The sequence below is a fragment of the Xenopus tropicalis genome, chromosome 8 (assembly GCF_000004195.4).
Source record: "Xenopus tropicalis strain Nigerian chromosome 8, UCB_Xtro_10.0, whole genome shotgun sequence".
Lineage (NCBI taxonomy): Eukaryota > Metazoa > Chordata > Amphibia > Anura > Pipidae > Xenopus > Xenopus tropicalis.
The window spans coordinates 65482896-65505010 of NC_030684.2; the positions used below are offsets into that span (position 1 = coordinate 65482896).

Sequence of the window (22115 nt, forward strand, 5' to 3'; positions counted from 1 at the left end):
ACACAGGCACTACCAAACACCACAGTCATAAATATTTATTAGTCATTTGTATTTATTTAGTCATTGATTTCTTGTCATGACATTACAGAAAGTCAGTGGTGAAGTGCAGTGACTCCCTCAGTATGTTTTATTTTTTTATACAGTTATTTAAGTGATCAAAAAAATACACAATCAATACCAATATTTTGAGGTTAATGTTTAAAAAGCATATTTGTAATTTGCTGTAATTAAAGATTCAACAATTTAATTTTTGCATATAAGCCCATATTCCTATGATACCTGTGCCATTTTTATTGCCACATTTAAAGCACAACAGTCAAATCGCCCTTGATTTTCTGTCACCACTTCTGAATAAAAACAGCGAGAAATGAGTATCGTGCTGAGCTATCGCCAGCATTCCTATCATATCAGATTGGCACTGGAGTATACTTGATACACAGCTAAGGAAGCTGCAAACAAATAAAAAACACAAGAATTCTGTTTACCTAATGCATGCCTAGGCACCACAAACTTATGATGAAGAAATCAATGCTTAGATTACAAATCTTAGGCTGGTTAGCTAGAATTTTTGAACTGAGAATCTGGACCTTACTGGCCTGCATACACTATACCGCTGGTTGTGCCAACTGTGATTCCTATTTTTGAATAGGAATTTACACAATTCATGTAAATTTGCATCATAGTTTATGATAGCATTTACTGACAGCTTATGATACACAACCCAAGAAGCTTTGGTTTGATACCAAAGTTTGGGGAAGAAAATGAAACCTACAATATTTCCTAAATATGACAGCACAGGCTGTTTTTCTACCTGAATAATTCAGAAAGTTGCCCAAAACAAGGGGTCGGCTCCCCTTCTGCAGTAAATTGTGTATGCTCCTCTTTGCTAACAGTGGTTGATATGGTAATGTCTGCACCACCACCTTTGCATCAAGTTCAAGTGTAGCTTTAGATACATTTATCTAGACTGAAAAGGGCCAGTAGTGGTGCTGATTTTTTTTTTTTAATTGTCAACCAAGACCAAATGACCCAGGGCAGTCCTTATTGCTGATTTTTTTTCACAGTAGCCCTAAGTTCTATCTTTCCTTCTCTTTTTCCGTATTCTGTCTTTCTATTCTGCTGGCTATCCTTTCCCTCTTCTCCTGCCTTCCACTCTCTTTTATTTCTTTTCTACAGTTATGTCTTTGTTTTCCCACCTGCCATGCTCTCCTTCCTGCCTTCCACTCTCTCTTTTATCCCTGCAGTCCTACCATCTTCTGTCTACACACACTGTTTGGAATATCTGCTATTTACAGCTGCAAACATTGTAAGACAAGTCATACAGCTTGGAATTTGATACAAATTTTTGCAAGAAAGGCGAATTTGTGTTCAAGACATTTGACCAAGTTTCCTATTAATAAACTGGATAAAAAGCACTATCCAATAGTAGAGCATTAAGGTCTGAAATATTGAAACTGTCTGGTTCAAGGCCATTGTTCTAATAAAGAAACTATCTACTTTGATAATGCTGTTTATCAGTTTTCTATATACTTTATCCAATAAGTTGTGGCCATTGAGAAATCCTTCTAAACAACATTTGTATTTAATCACTGAATCTTCACATTTTCTATTAGGGCTATTGGCATTTCTTGCTACAGACAGAGAGCAGTGTAGGTGCCTCTAGCACTTCAGCAACGCAGGTGTTATTTCTCCAATATGTCATAAATTCCTCACATATTGTAAAATATCAGCAAGAAGGAACAAGTCCGTGTTATTATTCCTCTGAAGCTTTTCCATTAAATTAGTGAATCTTGTAAACTAGATTGTTAGTTTGAGAAAATTATTATATATATATATATATATATATATATATATATATATATATATATATATATATAGCAAATACTAAAACAGTTATTTAAATACTAAAACAGTTATTTATGGTTTACAATCAAGTGATGATCCGTGCATATTTGCAGAAGATTCACTCTATTCAGTGAGATGCAAAGTTACTAAGATGGTTGCAAAAGAGTGGCAAACATGTATTAAGAGGAGCAACTGCAAACTAAAGTGCCATGGTAGAATGGTAGAATTAAAGGGATTCTGTCATGATAAAACATGTTTTGTTTTTTTTACAAAACACACCAGTTAATAACACTCCTCTAGTAGAATCTTGCATTGAATTCCATTTTTCAAAAGAGCAAACAGATGTGTTATATATCATTTTGAAATGTGACATGGGGCTAGCCATATTCTTAATTTCCCAGGTGCCCTCCACTATGTGACCTGTGCTCTCATAAATATCAGTCACACATTACTACTGAGCTACAAGTTGGAGTGATATCACCCCCTCCCTTCCTCCCCATCAACTGATCAGCAGAAAAATGGGAAGGTAGCAAGATGGCAGCTCCCTGACAGCTGTATTGCTAAAACTGCTCCCATGCCCCACCTAATGGTAGATATGATAACAGCACTCAATAGTAAAAATCCAAGTTCAGCTCACCTAGTTTATCACTCCTCCAGTTACACTGAGTAGGAGAAACAATAACTTATCTGAGAGCAGTTCCATTGTTTAATGCTGGCTCCTTCTGAAAGCTCAGACTCAGGCACAATGCACTGAGAAGGCTGCCTACACACATGTATGACAACTAAAAAAATACATTTTTGGTTCAAGAATAACATTTTAAATGGTAGAATGAATTATTTGTAATGCACACAGTGCAATTTATTAATAAAAACTACACCATAAAAATCAAGACAGAATCCCAATAATAGTGTCACCAGCAAAACGTTTGAGTTATATACCTCATAGTGAGGTTCCAGAAGGACACTGTATATGCACCTTGTAAGCACCATCTATGGGTGTTATACTCATTAGCCCTCTATGCACTTGGGTGCCTATGCTGTTGGATTACTCACTTGAAGCAAAAAGCTGCTCACTAAATAAGTCCTTACTACCTTTTGCTCCTAGAGTATCTTAACCCAAGAGAATCTGGATTCTCCAAGAATCTTATGTGAATGATGAAAGGTATATTTAAAGCATTGCTTAAACATGTTGGCACTATAAAATATTAAGGATAGTAAATCATAATCATCTAATCCTCCTCTAGCTATTAACTGTTCAGAGAATCCTCTTTCCCCAAATGGTGCCTCCTTCTAAGGCATTCTGATAGAAAGCTAATTTTTATTGGGTCCTCCTATCTTAAGCTTTGGACTTTCCCTTCCTTACTTAAGGTTTCGGAATGAACATGATACACTTGTGTTTTATAGGGATGTGTATCCTATACACAAACAAAAACATAAAGATGAGTCAAAAACTTCTGATAGATTTTTGCAGTTAATAGGTATTTTCAATGTAGTTCTGTTTTCTGCATATGTGACTGTATGTATACATAATCAATCTATGAGCTGCATAAAACTCATTTGCACACCTGGATTAAGGAAACTCCTTATCAAATATATACACAGTGACACTCTTACAGATTGCTGGAATTAGATTATTGATTGTTTATTACTTTATCAGATAAGGGTATAACAATATGAACCAACAGATACTGTAGAGCCCAGGTGTATATCGAGGGTACAGTGGTATTATTATTAGTGATGAGCGAATCTGTCCCATTTCACTTCACCAAAAAATTTAGCTCATCACTAATTATTATTTTTATTATTGTTGTTATTGTTATTATATAATTTATATATTACATTATATTGTTAATTTCTTGAACAAATAATGTATTTTTAATTGTAGTATATTATATTGTAATTAGAATATAATGTGATTTCCTCATTACATACATACAAGAAAAACATTAAAAACATTAATATTATACAAATATTAAGCAGTATAATTGGCCACTTCTGCCACTTGCACCAAACTGTGCAACAACTGCACTGGTTGGCTAACTTTCACAGAAGCAGTTTCAACAGAAAGTTGTGCAATCCCAGCCAATTACATTGGGTGTGTATAGATTGACAATCCAGTCTGTCAGTCTCTCCTATCAGTGCATGAGGGAAGTCATTGGCAAACCTGAAACCTCAGTTCCAAGTCTTGCCAAACAAGACTAATAAATTGGACAAATAGGCAGATCCCATTGTGATGTGCAGCTTTCCTTTTTCCCTACTTTCTTGTTATGAAATGAAACCTTTTGGTTATTCTCTGTTAAATTATCAATTATAGAACTGTATTGGTGTCAGAAGAGGTCTCTGCAAAGGCAGGACATTGCTACTAACATTGCTACTACCTCCTGTCTAAAGCCAAGTGCAGAGTGACCCTTTTGGTATTAGCTTGGGTTGCTGTGGACCCCTGAGCAAATGTGCAAATGCAGGGCGGTGCTTTATTATAGATGACAAACAAAATTCTGCAGACAACTTGCAGTGCTCATGCTAAAGCATGCAAAATCCTCCGACTCATATATCCAGCTAAGATATTGCATAAACTTTAGTCTTTTAGAAAAGTGTTCATATGGCTACTACACAAGAGCAACAGTTTAGGGAGTCTGATACTCTATAATTTGGTGCCGCACTGTTTTTGCTCATAGCCTATTGGGTTAGGTTACAACTCAATGTGGAATTGTGGCTGATGACCCTACAAATGCCAGTCAGCCTGCTTTTTCTTTATTTGACTGCCCAGTGTTATAATGTCACAGGCCAATCACTTGTTGAGAATAATCATAGAGTACTCTGGAATTTACAACATTGTATAAACACTGCATTGCATGGCTACCTTTCAAAACAAAAATCCTACCCTTTAATTTTTGAAGCCTTTTTGTACTACTATGTTTGTACATAGTTTTTAATGTATTGTTCAGCTGATATTTGTATTTCATGGGTAGAGCTAGCATCCCTTCACTGTTGTTGATGTATAGCTCCTCTGTTCCCACCCCTGTTATTCATTCTTCTGTGACAGCAGGCATGCTTGTGGAACAAGTCAGCAAATCTGGAGCTGCTTCTGTTTTCATTACCTGCATTAATGAGCAACATCCGAGACTGCCTTGCACAGCAGAGCTAGGAAACCCATTTAATAATACTCAATGGCTTGGAGGTTTGTAAACAAAAGACAAAAAGATTTTCCTTTTTTCTGTTTGACTAAAAATCCCAACACCAAGGTTGTTTGCGTAGCCAGGTTTTGTATTTTTGCACAGCCATATGTGAGCTATCAATGCCTGTCTGTCCACACACTGACTTCCTTCGTGATTTGAAAATATTACCTCAATCTGTAAATAAAGAATGTTGTAACTATTACATGGATGAACAGGTCATACCATTTAGTTTACTTTCTATCTCTCAGGAGAAGTAGAAACCAATATAGCAGTTCCATTTACTGTATTAACATCTTCTCTCTAATATAAGCTTTGGAAAATATAATTGCTGCAAAGGCTCCAGACAACAACAGAACCTGCTCTCAGCATTCTTAGCACTCTCTTCTAAATAAGCAATAACTTGAAGTTCATTGCCTTCACAGACTACTTAGGGTTGAAGTGTGACCTGAGGGTAACAGGTGAGGGTAACAGAATGCAGTAGAGACCTACTTTCTGTGTCTTGACAAGGCTTCTGCCTAAGCAAGATTTATAATTATACAAAAATAATATCCTATAAATAAGTAATATTAATTACAGACCAAGAGAGACATTAATTACAGACCAAGAGAGACATGAAGCTGGTCTAAACATGAGCCACTCAAATAGCGTTGCTCTTTGCATACCGCAATAAAAACCTTTTCTGGAATTGCGCCCCCACCTTTCAGAAACAGTTACATCGTAATCAGGGGCCTCTGATGCATACCCCTAGGTGTAGCCCTACCAGGGCTGATATATGCTTATATGTATAGTTAATCAGGATATGTCATCCAATGAGACTTCCCTTAAAAGTAATATAAATGTCATACATAACTGCACTAATAGTAAATGCATAAAGCTAGACCTGTATTATCCTGATTCCACGTTGTGTGCAATACATCAACATGCCCTGTGGTCTGATGAAAACACAAATGTTTAGCTGAAACAAGGTTCAGTTTTAAACCGCTTATAGTTTAAAGGACAGCAGTATTCCACAGTAGGCCTTTTAAATGCACTTGTTTCCTTTAAATGCTTGTTGAGAACAAGAACAAACATGCAGAGTGCTGCTAACAATTACTTGCTCATAACCCAGTGATCTGTCTGAGAGTCCTATATCTTTGTCTCTATAAAAACAGATGAGTAGATCTGTAAAGGGACAGAGTAGGTGCACAACACCCTTGCAAACATTTGTGGGGGGTTCACATGATACAGCTATGCCCTCACCACTGGAATTACTCTTTTGGAGTCCCACTCGGCCACCCTGTTACATTACCTACTGACTGTGGGGGAAAGGAAGAAGGAGAAGGAAGGTAAAGGACATGGATGCAGTGATTTTTGCAAGGCCCATATCCTGCTTGCTAAAGGAAGCTTCAAAACAAAACAAAACACCAGTATTTCATTATAATAATATACTGTATCAGAAGCACTGGTTTCCATATACAGGATAACAACTCAACAGGGAAGAAAAAAACCATAAAGTACAATACCCTGCATTAAAGATAATGAAGCACATGGGCAACACATGCAAACAGTGGAAGAACATAGTGAAAATATTGCAATATGGTAATATAAAATAGTAAAAAATAACCAAGGAACCAACCAAATACTATGTATCCTTGTAATATAACTGTCCCAGCACCACACAGCTCCCTCTGAACCACCTACCCCACTAGCCGACTCATGGTGCTCCAGCAGCAGCTGAACTAGCAACAATGCGATAGCAGCTGGATAAGCCACAACAGCATGCAACAGTGGGGGAGAGGTGGCACCCGCCTAATAGCTCAACGGAAACTAATGGAACATGGGGCTGACCATCAAATAGGATCCCTTTACAACCCCAGTCCCTTTTAAGAAGGGGCTCCTAACTCATCTAGGAGAGTAGGCCAGATTTGGTTAAAAAGATATACAGATGACAAACAGGTTGCAGAAGGATGGTTCCTCAATGTATTCTCTGACCTTGCCCCACTCTGCCTCAACCCCTTGTTACTGCCACCTAGCTATTGCAGGGTTTGTGTTCATAGGCATATATATTCTTTAGATGCATTTTCACTGCTTTTTAATGCATTGTAAAAGCATTTTTCTAAACAAAGCATATACAATTTTGTATGGTTTAACAAATATCTAATACTGGGACTATGAAAAATGGATGTGCATCAAAACACATCATACAAGCACATTATGCATTACACACATTTATACATGTGCTTGTATTCAAAGTGGCAAAGTATGTATATGCTCTGTGTGTGTATGGCCTTATATAACATGCTGTGGTTCACTTACAACAATGCAAATAGTAAAGCATATACCGTATACCATTGCAAGATGGCTCATTTTTATTGCACTTAGGACTAAGCCTTAATGTAGCCCTAACGTCCAACAATTCTTATGTGTAGTCCTCCATCATTACGTTTTGTGGGTGGATCAGAGTAGCATATTGAAAAATGGTCCCTTCTTTAAGCCCTTTGTACTTGATCCCAACTAAGATAAATGTGATCCTTTACAAGCATTCTGGCTAACAGGTCCCATACCTGTATATATATATATATATATATTTGTAGATAGGATACTATACATATACAAATAAGATACATGAGAGAGAAAGAAAGAGATTTACTGGCTTACTAAGGATGACATTCCTACTGTCGATAACATAATGTATTCTGGTGTATATAGTGCATTTATAATATTTAGTGCAGATTTTTCCTGCATTAATAAAATTCGAGGCAGAAAATGAAGGGGTGGGGTGAATATAGGAGAGATTTTAGAAGAAGGAGAACTTGCCCAAATTAACCATGGGCGTGTGACAGGACAGAAGTAAAAAAAACAAGATTTAATAAAAAGGACAGTGCGAGTATTAACTTCAAACTACTTCTAAGAATAAAGGGGAACGGTTAAACGTTGCCATGCAAAACAGGCACTCTGGGAAGAGTTAAAAAAAAACTGATTTACACAAAAATCCTGTGCAAGTGAGGCTGCAGTGGATATGCACTATCCGGTTGCTGCAGAAGGCTTTATAGTGCAGTCACGACCTTACAAGCAGGCAACCCACTTGTTTTTCTAAATAAACCATGTGATTGTTTTTTTTTTTTCACTGCAGCAGTTTCACTTTTGACCATTCTTAATCTGATCACAGCTTCTTAATGAGGGTGTGCCCGTCCTCTCTTTAATTCCTCGGTATGGGTGTTGTTACAGCAATACAGCTTGCTGTCAAATAAGTTACCATCCCAAACCTAACTGAACCTGCCTGACCGCATTCTCTCATGCTGAGAAGCAGCATAATGAATTGCTTTTGGCTTCCTTGCCCCTCAAGTAAAACTAAGACTAGCAGCAGGATGAGGAATCTAGAAGTGAAAGCCATGTTAAAATTTAGAATAGTTTAGATATATGGTAATCATGCTGGAATTGTTACATTTTAAATACAAGTACAAAGCATTAGTGTCCACCTGGATATATTGATGGCGTGTATTTAGCTTCAAATATGGCCTTAGACAAAATAACTTGTAACTGTGTCAGTATATTCTGCTCTGTGGATTCATATTCAGATGCACAAAGCAGAAAGATTATGATAAGATACAGAAAGGTGAAGGTAGTAACTAAAATAATCTGTGCTCCAGTTAGCAACCTGTTTTGCTGCAGAACAAGAGAGATGAGCCCCACAACAGAAACAAGACATCTAGGCTGGGTTCATTTACTTAGATTGTATAGCCCTATCTGAGGTAGACTAGGTCCAGCAAGGAGGTAGCCACCTAAGTGTCAGTTTATACAATGGCATTGGTCAGGGTTGTGTAACCCATACAACATCAGTGCTATCAGTGCAAATGCACACCTCGCTGCATATATGTATCTGGCTCTAGCCATACAGGTATATGCTGCTGTTAGTGTCTGGTTGCAGGGGACACTGCTAGGCACTTTAGTAACCTTGTATCCTTAAAGTTGAAACTTTAGCTGGGACAGTCAGTTAAGGAGCTGGAGGCAGTGTTCCCCAAATGACATTTGCTGGTGGCTTTAGATTGTAAGGTGGATAAATACTCATGCCCACCCCAGCAGCTAACCAATGAGCTTATTCTCAGTATAGCTATCTATGGCAAGTGAAAAGTGCAGAACCCCACGTGCACCCCATATTATTTACCCACAATGCAGCATTCTTCCCAGGATTCTAGATGAATTGCACCTGCCACAATCAGAGGCACAACCTTGCAGAAGATACCAGAGGTGGAAAGTTTTGTGCACAAATTGATACAACAATGGAAGGGGCTACTGGCACAAAAAAGAGACCTGTACTTTAAGCTTTGTTGAGCAGGTTGAGGCAAGTACAGGGCTTCCTTGCACTCATGAACAAAAGTAGATACAATAGGCAAATTGGCACATGTGCATACCAATGGTGTGTGGAGATATGTAGAAATGCTTTATGTATGCTGTTTTAAGAGCACAATCATGCAAACAAGTTTGTGCCTAGTGTCAACTGATGTCAACTTGACAACTGAGCTACTACAGGGAATCTTACAGGCAATAGTTTCAGTAATAAAATCCATCAGGCAGCATTTATACTCAGTACCACATGTGCATAAGGGTAAATTGGCAATGTAATCATGGCAATAAATCCTTTATTAGGCTTAATCTGGACACAAAATCACTAGTATACCAATCTCACTAATCGGGTTAATAAACCATATCATTATTTCCATCCATTTATTAGCTAGCAGAAAATCCCATGCACATGCTAACTGGTTGCAATTAGTAACTGCACTGGTATAAGCTCTACACATAGATAACAGTAGCTTGCCCTTGCCATGTTACAATAGTTCTCTGACTCTTGTAATAAAACACAATAACGGAATATTTACTCCAATTCCTTTTGAATAAACCATGCATTACAATTACTTAAAAGGCAAAAATACATGGGGCAATTAGTCACTGCGACTAATTGAGTCAGTCGTGGCACCTAATCATGGTGACTTTCCCACCATAGGATAGTGTATAAGTCGCTGTGACTAATCGCATGTGTTTTTTTGCTGCGCGGATTAGTCGGTGTGACTTTTTCACTGCGTGTATTTGAAGAAAAAAGAAAATGGTTCTTGGGGGTTCTCAGGTAAAGAAGCTCCCAGATGTTAACAGACAGGGAAAAGAGAAGGCAGAAGAGAAAGCTCTCTGTGTGTGGGTCATGATAAATACATCAACATACTCAGGCCCGGATTTGTGGCGAGGCCACAAAGGCCCGGGCCTAGGGCGGCAAGAATTTTGGGGCGGCATGCCGCCCGCCGCACCGAAATTCTAAAATTTGCTGCCATACGGAGCAATGGGGACCTCTCCCCACTGCTCCGTATGCTAGTATAAACGGAAGCGCATCTGCCCTGCGAGGGGGAGGGGGGGTGTTCGTGAATGTGTGTAGACCGTAATGTGCATGCGCAAGGGAGCAACCTATGGGGCGGCCGGATGACAAATATATTTTAGTGGCTACTAAAAATGTAGTGTAGCAGGTGGCCATACGCAGGCAGATTTAAGCTGCCGATTTGGCTGCCAATCTGCCTGTGTATAGGGACCCCCGAAGAGGCCTATATATACCCTGGCCTATAGGGCCTAAAAATTGTGTGCCTCTGAACAGCCAGACAGTGAGGACAATTGAGTTTTGCCATGAGAGAATTAAAGACACTTTACATAATTTCAAGGCAATATTATTTATTATTTCTATTTTCTTATATATCACCAATATATTCCGCAGCCCATACAAAGATCCATCATTGATATTAGGACATTCATAGACTTGCCTTGGTTTAATTCACATACATTTGCACATTCAAACATTAATGGAGGTTGTGTACCAGTTGTGCTAGTAACTCATTTTTTAGAATTTTCATTTTGATTCTTTATTTTAAGCGATGCACCTAAGGATTGCAAATTCAACAATTTGAATCTGTGAACTGAATTTTATACATGGGACATTTGATAAATATTTTATGTTGCTGTTCCTGTTGTAATTGGCTGTGGGCACAGTTAATATAATGTGAACATTCTAATGCCCTGATAATTACAGACTGGTCAACCTCTGTAAATGTTCTAAAGGGAATGGGAAGTTCTAGCCCTACCCATGTAATGGATGGTTCAAACAAGAGCAAAAAAGCAATAGAAATTGTTGCACACAAACCAGACGAAGAAAAAACCTAAAATGAATGCAGTTGTGCTGTTGAACTACAGTGATGATGATGATTATTATTATTTATAAAGCGACAACATATTCCACAGCCCTGTACAATAAATGGGTTTATACACTGAACACACAGATTTACATACAAAACAACCAATAACTGATACAAGAGGTAAAGAGGACCTTGCCTCAGTAAGCTTACACTCTAAAAAAGACCTTGCAAACTAAAAGACTATGAATATGGGCTCTCCTTCATTCCATTACAAAGCCTGTGTCAGTAAAGGTGACATTGAAAATATTTATAGGAATATTCTCATTGCGTAATTACCCTTTTTATTATCCTTTTTTATTTACATATGTATAACATGCTATGTCATAATAGGTAAAATAGCAGGGTAAATTTAAACACAGCGAGGAGGCATACTGCCTGCATATAACACCAATAAAAATGGCTAGTTCCAAGTCAACTTGTGCCAGTAAACTTTGTCTGTTTTGTTTACTCTGCTTCTGTGACATGTTCTTGTTAAATTTATGGTGCCTGTGGTATTGTTGCTAAGATCTTCCCAAATGCTATGAACCAATTACTTTTATAATCAATGGGAATCACCAAGATTATTCCAAATGCATGCAACTGAGCAGATGCCATGTTGACTCTTCTGAAAAATAATCCCAGTGGCTCTTGCATCCAAGTGCAGTCAAGGCTAATGTCACATAGCTACAGGGAGCTCTGGACATTGGAACTGAGACACAGTCGCTCATGAGCTCTGCACACTGCTCTTGCAGCAGCAATTGCTAATCTTATGATAAATTCTAATGAGCCATTGCCCATTGTTGAGTGTGACTACAGTTAGATACTAAACAAATGCACTGCAGACTGCATTACAATACAGGAGTGGCACCATCCTTGAAACCCCCTGCAGCCAGACATGTTTATTAGCATTACAAACTGTAGCTAACTCCTCACCTGAATCCAGCTATCTCAGGTAGATTCATGCTTTTTACTGATGTGTATCTTGTGTATCTGTATGCTGAGTAGGTCTGGAGAGGCCCAAATAGTCACCCATCAGCCCCATAAATAGTGACTGCCAATGGCAGACCCTCCGGCATTAGCCAGAATCAACAGATTGCCCTTGTGGGAATTTTGTATGGGCTTTGCTGAAACTGTTTAGCGACCACTTCCAACAGTGGAAGAAAGTTTGCGGATTTTATTGTTTGCAATAGTGCGCTGTGTATGTAATAAAACTTCTTAATGAAAAAGTTGTTACGTTTGCTCAGAAAATTACACCACCTTCATTAAAATTCATAATGCAATAACAGTCTAAAGAACAATAATACATTGCGAATTTTTTTTTTGTGCACATTTTTTTCCATTTATGACTTGCATTCCTTGCATTCCCCCATAAATCGCACACCACCTTTCGACCCATATCCCTGACACAATGAATCTATAATTGGCTCCTTTAAACTACTGATTTCTTAATTAAATTGAAGGGTAGAATTCTGCATTCTGATTGGGAGCATCATTTACCATAGCAACCTGATAACATTTTAAAGTTCATTACACTACTTACATTGCTACCCAGATACAATGTATTCAAAGTGCATTTTGAGGATAGAGTTGATGATAGAGCACACTTTATTTTTGGGATGGGAACCTGATTTATTTTGTCAGCCACAGTGTGCCACACCTTTTTTGCTACTGAAATACATGGTGTGTTGTTTCACTTCTTTCAGTTGCTTTAAGAAAAATGGCACACTGGGCATACTGTGGCTTTTTGCCAGGAGATAATTGTCCGTATGTTGTTAGATATAAAAGTCAATGATGAAAGCTGTACATGTGGCACACGCAAACCATCATGTCCTGGCAAAAGGCCAAAACACACCCCAGGTGCCATTACCCTAAATGCTGGAACTAATAACAGCAGTAGATTTTCAGCCAAAACACAAATTCCACAAAGAAAACATCAAATGTGCCTTTGGCTTTAAACTTTTTAATTTTTCTATTTAATTGCTTTATATTTGATTTTTAAATCACAGGAAATGTTGTTTGTATTTATACACGGGGGGGGGGGGGGGGAGAGACATGAAGTCCAAGGCAAAGCTCACATGTATTAGTCTTTCATTACGCAGCAATAACAACACATTTAATATATAAAATTACAAAGTATCAGATTATATATGTCATATATTCAGCGTCCCTATTTAATTCACTGAAGCTTTCCTCTTACATCAAAGGACATGTATTTTCTTGTACTGCAACTAGGTGTTTCCTAAATTTACAAGTGAGAAAGAGGAATAATATTTTGAATATTTGATATTTACAAAATGTGAATAGGTACTAAGGGGCATTTTTCTAAAGTCATTAGAATAGACGAGTTTGCTGCACTTTCACACTTAAAATTCTGTAGCAAATACAAGACTTCTCTTGTAGAGAATGAATTCTGTGATCAAGAACAAGGAATTAATTCATGTATAAGGAATACAGTGGGGCTTTATAGCAAAGACATGTTTCACACCAACACACCTTTATACATAGGTCCCTACGAATGCTAAATGCATATTATTGACCATGGCCTATGTAGTAATAATGACACTAGAATAATAAAATATATAAATCCTAACTAAAGGAAAAATACATATGTATATTTTGATATGAAATACAAGGTTATTTGACATAAAATATAAGTGGAATAATAAGATGGTATGTTGTAAAATACTGCTTCCTATGTCTGGAGCAAAGATCTGATCTAAATACTACATTAGTTCACCCATGTTAATGGAACCTTGCAATCCTGTATAAAATATATGTGCCACTTTTTGAGCTCAGCAACTTAGATGTGAATCAACAACACAGTTTTAGGGAAGTGACACACTGGAAGATCAGTCGCCCCGCGACAAATCTCCCCGCAATGCAATCCCACCGGCTAGAATGTAAATCGCCGGTGGGATGGCATATGCGGCGCCGCGATTTGCCGAAGTTGCCTTGATAGGAAAGTAGGGTTTTTGTTTTACTTATTGCCCCTAGTTAGATACGAGGTACAGGTTTGTGGTAAAATTACATCCATACAGATTGGTGCCTCCTTTGTACTATGTCCCTACTGTGAGATACGTCCCCATGATTAGGTGATATGTTTCCCTAGGGTGGAAGATACTATAGGATAGGCCAGTCAGATTCTGAATGCTACTGTATAGAGATCCCATGTGATATACAGGATCATGTCATTAGTAGTAGTAAGGTCCTCTTAATTTAGGAATAATACATTTGGGGAATATATACAGTTTAAGACTGATATCAGACTGGGTATTTTGACCGTGGCTATTACCAGGTGAAGACAGTAGTGGTAGAAAGACCCCTATAGACCGATAGCTAGCCCCAGGTCCCTAACCATTGATGCAGGTGTTGAACACAAGCCTCTAAGACCTAATCACTGCGTTATATGAGATGCCATACAGCTTGTCACAGTTGACGGGTACTTGTAGGCTGCCATACATAATCCATTCATTTGGATCCTGTGAATCTGACTGTTCACAAATGAATGGCATAAAAGGGGCCTTGTCAATTCTGAGTCAGCAAGTGCCTCCCCACTCTAACAGTTTGGGGCGGGGGGGAAAGGATTGCCATATAGATGGAGGGGTCCTGAACACTAACATAGCTGGCCTATAACTGCATTTTGTTAAATCAGATATGGTCACAAATGGGCAATATGCTAGTATAATAAAATTAAGTAATTCTTCTTTTAATTCTATTTTTAATGCACAAGTTTCAGTGAGTCAAGTGACACAAATTACATCACTGAGCACCAATTATAACTGATGTTACTAAGAACAATTAATAAGGATACATATTTTGCAGGATACTCATGGCTCTCGTGTATTGTAAAGCAGTCTTGATCTGATGTCAGGTAACAGAAAGACTAAACAGAGATGCTGCTTTTTTAAAACTGTAAGGAGATGATTTGCTACATTCGTTTTTGTTATTTATTTTCCAGAAATGGCAGCAATGCCTGTATTGCATGTATTGCCTATAATGCTAATAAAATCACCTACTGCTATTAAATATTGAGGATATACATTACACAACATAATGTAGAATAACTATAGATGCATAATAACATATGGTAAAGAAAATGCCTCGAAAATTCAGAAGGACCACACCTTTGTCAATGTAGTAAATAAGGAATTGAAGAATGGTGAAAAAGGTTTGTTTACCCTTATATAATAACATATGCATGAATGCACTTTGCAACTGGTCAATTAGAGAGTTCTTATCTGTAGCCAAAAGAGTGCGGTAGATATCAATTTCCTGAGTCATTGTTACACCCATTGGGGTGGATGGTGGATGAGGTTCTTCTCATGTTAGAAACCTAAAATCTCTTCCGTAGGGTGTTTACAAAAGAAGTTTAATTCGCAGGTTTCCTCCCACGACCCATCCCACATTAAAAATCTGACTCAACCAGTGAGCAATACAGGATCATAGCTGGGTGCACTTTGTAACTATAACAATTCTTGTGTGATAGATCCTGTTCCAAATGTGTTGAGCTAATACAAGCTACTAAAGTAATAATGTAAAATAATATTTATACAGTAAAATACTGACTAATCAGCTGGTATTATGCAGTGTTATGCAGCGAAATCCTAATATGAGCATATAGTCAGGGTCGGACTGGCCCGCCGGGACACAGGGAAAAATCCCGGTGGGCCCCGGCGGCCAAGTCCGACCTTTGCCAGCTCTCCCCCTTTGACTGTTCCTCCCCTGACGCGTTCAATTTATACGTGCTCGGGGAGAACGTCAGGTAGGGGCCCTGCAGGGGGGGGTTAGGGGGCCCCTGGGGGGGTAGGGGACACGGTTGGCTGGGGTACCTGCAGGGCCCCTGGGGCGGGAGCCCCGGTGGGTCCTGCACCCCCCAGTCCGACCCTGCATATAGTACTACTATACTAACATTTTTTTTTACATGGAGAATTGAAAGTCAAGAACTCCTTGGGGACTTTAAATATCCTCATATTTAACAACAAATTGTATATTATTTTTTTTAATAATACAAACGTTTCAGTGAGTCATGTGACAAACATTACATCACTAAGCATTTATAAGGTTAAAACCAGCATCAGCCTGGGGTGTTGTGTCACTTCTGGCTGTGATCAGGGGAATGGGAGCATCTAGCTGTGATCAAGGAGTTGGCCTCGGTCAGTGAAGCCCATAAGGAGCCCACCAGTTTTTTTCCCCGCTGTCCTGTGGGCCCAGTGAAGCCCTGGTTATAGCTTGCAGGATATTTATGGCTGTTATTTATTATACAGGGCAGTGCAGTCCAAATTATTACATATAGTGGGTCGATTTATTCTCATGTAGCATGTTCAAGGGCTGATGATGTCATATGGTGAAGTCTATGGAGCCTTTAAGCAGACTGGGAGCCATAAAAATACTGTATATACATATAGCCCACGGGCCTCCAGCTGGGAAATAATGTACCCTCTCTTGTAATATTTAGTGATGTTAAGCATCACCAAGGAGTGACATGACCATATAAGGACAGGAGGCCACAGGGCAAGTCCTTTTTATATGAATGAAAACTATAGTGACTTCTTTTAATGCATATGCATGCACAAGTAAAGACCATACTGTTAACATCACCAGTAGAATCAAAATGCCACTTATAAAATGACTGATCACTCTGGTTCAGTTTAATCAAAGTTGATACTTAAAAAGCAGAACAACTGATGGTCTGATCTGGCATGGGTTTTCACTTGCTTACCAGACAAAGACCTGTAATGTGTCTATAGGCTAAAACTCTTTTGTGCTGGATGGAACATACAAGCAAGCCAGGAGTATCTGAAAATCCAACAGACTATACAAGGGCTGTAAAACTGGATGCCCACAACCCTCCTGGTATTGCAGCACAGAATTCTTTATACAACTTTTGATACATCACATGGTCACTGGTACCTTATGAGCTTTCCATAGCAGTACTGTATACAAAGTTCTGGCAATACCCCTGTACAGCTATGCATGGCTATTTTGTCTTGGAATTGAATACTCATTTGGCCTTTTACAGGGCCATTGTAATTAAAATGAGATTAGTATTATATTCTTTGATTTAACATAGCTTTTATTTTATATATGAACATGATTTCCAGGCTCGATGTTATTTAACGATTTGGCAGAAAAGAATGGGTTTTAGGGTTATTTACAGTGGGTCTAGAAAGAAATATTTTGTAAAAAATGCACAGAAATCCTGTGGGTCAAACAGAGCTTTAAAACAATGGCATTTTGAATGACAACCATAAAAGTCTCATTTATCAGGGACAGAGCTTATGGTAAATGCTTTACTAATGAGATCTGTGTCAGCTCTTTAAAGAAGCTGTCAGTCATGGGAGATGCACCTACATGCAACCAACAAGGCTTCTGGCTGGGTGTCAGATTTGGAGATGGAGCATGTGTCCTGCAAACTCCTTTGCACTATACCATCTAAAGGAGAATAGTGACATTTTTCCAAGGCAGCAAAATACGTTAAGATGGAATCAAGTGTGAATATAAGTCGCCATGTTTTTTTTGTGAGGTAGTTGCCTACTTTTAATATGTACTTCATCTCTGTAGGGAGTATATATATATATATATATATATATATATATATATATATATATATATATATAATTTAAAAAATGTAATTATTATTTTACTAAAATGAAGTCAATGGGAAATGGCGATTCCTTTTGAGCTTTTTGAAAAAATTGGGTTACAGATGATGGACCCCATACCTGTACTGTGACAAACATTGCTCTGTAAATAATATATTATAATAATGTAATATTATGTCACATATTAATAAACACTAACATTAACATACCATGCCACATACCACTGAATCTCAGTTATTACACTCAGCATATACACAATACAAAATGCACTGCTATGCAGAAGTGTGGGCTTGTGCATTCCTAGGTTGGACAATGGTGAGACACACACACACACCCTATTTTTGGTAACTGATTGTCATGATTCTTTGTATTGTCCAACCAACTATGGTAAGATTACATTAGACACAGACAAAATGCTTGGCAAAGGGACTTACAAGTTCACTGAGGATCATACAGTATGGTAAGTAACCAATCAAGCTGCACTGAATGTGCCCAGTTTAAGCTTTCTTCTTGTTATGAGTGCCATATCTATATATATGCTATTCTGCAGTGGAAACTGATGACTATGTCTTCAAATACATAGTCATCAGTATATCAACTAATTTGAAGAGATTTCTAACATTTACTGGTCACTGAATGCTATTTCATACTGTATGTAAAAAAAAAAAAGAGTTAAAATGATCCACAAATTTAGAGTACATACATAATGAACAGAACATGTCTTGCAATGAATAAGATCTACAGAGGCTCATTCAGCAGTTTATGTATTTATTTATTTTTTTTGCAGAATTCCTATAATGTCAATGGTTTGCTCTAAAACAGGTTGCTGGGTACACTGGACATTGTGCTAACAATAGGATGAAGCAGCAATGTCAAATGTCAGCTGAATGGTAAGTACAGGGCACCTTGCATGTGGCGTGGCCTCAAAGTGCGTAATAAAGTTTGTTTGCAGACATCTACAAACAGCAAAGCCAAATAAGTGCAGGATACTACTGAGAAATATCTGAGAAAAACAAAAAAGCAATGCAGTAAACAAGCCCTATGGCAACCCCAAATAGTCTCTAATCAGCACAATGATTTGTCTTGTTGTTCTGAATTAAGGGTCATTTTCAGCATTTGTAAATATTTACAGAAGCAAATAAAAGCAACATAATGTTTTCATAGTCAGGGCAAATCATACAGTAATTAGAGCACAATAAGTTAACAATTAAATTATTAGCTCAAAAAAGTGCAATCCAAATCCAATAGCAACACATATCAATCCCAAGTATAATTTGAACTGCTCGTAAAGCTTTAATTTAAATAATATTTTTAAAAGCATAATAAAGTAAAAGGAGCTTTGTGCCAATATGAAGATTTCTGTGGATACTGGTTTTGATTGTCTGTTCAGTGCACCAAATCCCTTAACTTACCTGCCCTGCAAAGCTTCTCCCAGACTCCCAGACTCCCTGACTTAAAGCAAATAGTCCACTGAATACGCTTTTTGTTTTACCTTTTCTGTCCCTTGCAAGCTGGATAAAATGGAGTGGACTCTTTTGCTCAGTAGACACTCTAAACGCAGGTGTTTTCTAGATTTGTGTTCAGGATATCCGATCCCACAGTGTGTCTGCATGAAAGCTGAGGGAAAATGTAGAGTTTTGTAAAAGCCAAGCCCAGAATGCAAGGAGGGAGGAGATTTCCTGTGAGGTGTGCTGTGCCCTTTAGGGGATTAAACAGGTTTATCGGAGTATTCCTCTGTCCTCTGCTTCCTAGGTCTGTATAGGTATATCTGTCACATTCTTTACATTCTACCTACAGGTATCATCAGCAAGTGGTGTAGCCTAGAAACTTCTTTGTTTTGTACCTATGTTTAGTCAATTTATTTAGTCAATTAACTGCTCAAAACAAAATTTGCAGTTGTATAATCATGCTTGTCCATTAAAGGCATGTTATTAAAATGTATTTCTCCCTAAAATAATATAGTTTATTTTTCTTCATAATCTTAAACAGTGCTGTACTGCTGTCAGTTTGCCCCAGCCCATAGCTATCAATAAACATAAACAAGAGTCATATTTAGAAAACATTACATCAAAATGTTAATAACTTGCCATATTAACATTTAACAGTATGATTTAACAGTTTTTAAATATGCAAAATGAAACCAATGATGTGCCTGAATCAGAGTTACACTGCAATGTACACTAATTTTAATAGATTGCTTTATAAATAGGTCCCTTATGGATAGCATGTTTTTTATTCTGGTAATTTATACTATGAATGCCTCACTACACTACAGTGATGTAGGCAGCACCAACGCACTATTAAAGGAAAAATATATTGCATAAACCATCTCAAATGTAAAACACTGCTTCATATAAATAAACCATTTTCATAAAAATATACTTTTTTTGTGCTTTGGGTACTCCTAAATAGAAAATTGCTATTTTAAGAATTAAGGGCCGCCTCCTGGGATCATAGGACACCGCACACAAACAAACCGAGGCACACATACATACAGTGGCTTGCAAAAGTATTTGGCCCCCTTGAACTTTTCCACATTTTGTCACATTACAGCCACAAACATGAATCAATTTTATTGGAATTCCACGTGAAAGACCAATACAAAGTGGTGTACACGTGAGAAGTGGAACGAAAATCATACATGATTCCAAACATTTTTTACAAATAAATAACTGCAAAGTGGGGTGTGCGTAATTATTCAGCCCCCTTTGGTCTGAGTGCAGTCAGTTGCCCATAGACATTGCCTGATGAGTGCTAATGACTAAATAGAGTGCACCTGTGTGTAATCTAATGTCAGTACAAATACAGCTGCTCTGTGACGGCCTCAGAGGTTGTCTAAGAGAATATTGGGAGCAACAACACCATGAAGTCCAAAGAACACACCAGACAGGTCAGGGATAAAGTTATTGAGAAATTTAAAGCAGGCTTAGGCTACAAAAAGATTTCCAAATCCTTGAACATCCCACGGAGCACTGTGCAAGCGATCATTCAGAAATGGAAGGAGTATGGCACAACTGTAAACCTACCAAGACAAGGCCATCCACCTAAACTCACAGGCCGAACAAGGAGAGCGCTGATCAGAAATGCAGCCAAGAGGCCCATGGTGACTCTGGGGGAGCTGCAGAGATCTACAGCTCAGGTGGGGGAATCTGTCCATAGGACAACTATTAGTCTTGCACTGCACAAAGTTGGCCTTTATGGAAGAGTGGCAAGAAGAAAGCCATTGTTAACAGAAAACCATAAGAAGTCCCGTTTGCAGTTTGCCACAAGCCATGTGGGGGACACAGCAAACATGTGGAAGAAGGTGCTCTGGTCAGATGAAACCAAAATGGAACTTTTTGGCCAAAATGCAAAACGCTATGTGTGGCGGAAAACTAACACTGCACATCACTCTGAACACACCATCCCCACTGTCAGATATGGTGGTGGCAGCATCATGCTCTGGGGGTGCTTCTCTTCAGCAGGGACAGGGAAGCTGGTCAGAGTTGATGGGAAGATGGATGGAGCCAAATACAGGGCAATCTTGGAAGAAAACCTCTTGGAGTCTGCAAAAGACTTGAGACTGGGGCGGAGGTTCACCTTCCAGCAGGACAACGACCCTAAACATAAAGCCAGGGCAACAATGGAATGGTTTAAAACAAAACATATCCATGTGTTAGAATGGCCCAGTCAAAGTCCAGATCTAAATCCAATTGAGAATCTGTGGCAAGATCTGAAAACTGCTGTTCACAAACGCTGTCCATCTAATCTGACTGAGCTGGAGCTGTTTTGCAAAGAAGAATGGGCAAGGATTTCAGTCTCTAGATGTGCAAAGCTGGTAGAGACATACCCTAAAAGCCTGGCAGCTGGAATTGCAGCAAAAGGTGCTTCTACAAAGTATTGACTCAGGGGGCTGAATAATTACGCACACCCCACTTTGCAGTTATTTATTTGTAAAAAATGTTTGGAATCATGTATGATTTTCGTTCAACTTCTCACGTGTACACCACTTTGTATTGGTCTTTCACGTGGAATTCCAATAAAATTGATTCATGTTTGTGGCTGTAATGTGACAAAATGTGGAAAAGTTCAAGGGGGCCGAATACTTTTGCAAGCCACTGTATATAGTTTTGTGAATTACTTGATGGTTTATTCACAATTTAAAAAATACCCTATATTATGCATTTGGGTCCCGTGTCTTGTTATAAAGATCCTGCTCCTAACACACTGCTGGAACATGTGTGTGTGTGTACAGGAAGGAAAAAAATAAGGTTCCATGACTACCAAGAAACACACATCTACATACAGGCAGAGAAAAAAGTCCC

At 38.3% G+C, this 22115-nt stretch overlaps 1 protein-coding gene across 12 annotated transcripts in view; it reads right to left on the reverse strand.

Moving 5' to 3' along the window:
- znf185 (zinc finger protein 185 with LIM domain) overlaps positions 1-20138 on the reverse strand; it is an 84771-nt gene extending 64633 nt beyond the window's left edge. For all 12 annotated transcript variants that reach the window (XM_031891334.1, XM_031891342.1, XM_031891341.1 and 9 more), the window contains exon 1: positions 19304-20138. The gene's annotated coding sequence lies outside the window, so the exon portion shown is untranslated. The remainder of the gene's footprint in view (positions 1-19303) is intronic.
- Positions 20139-22115: the final 1977 nt, after the last annotated feature.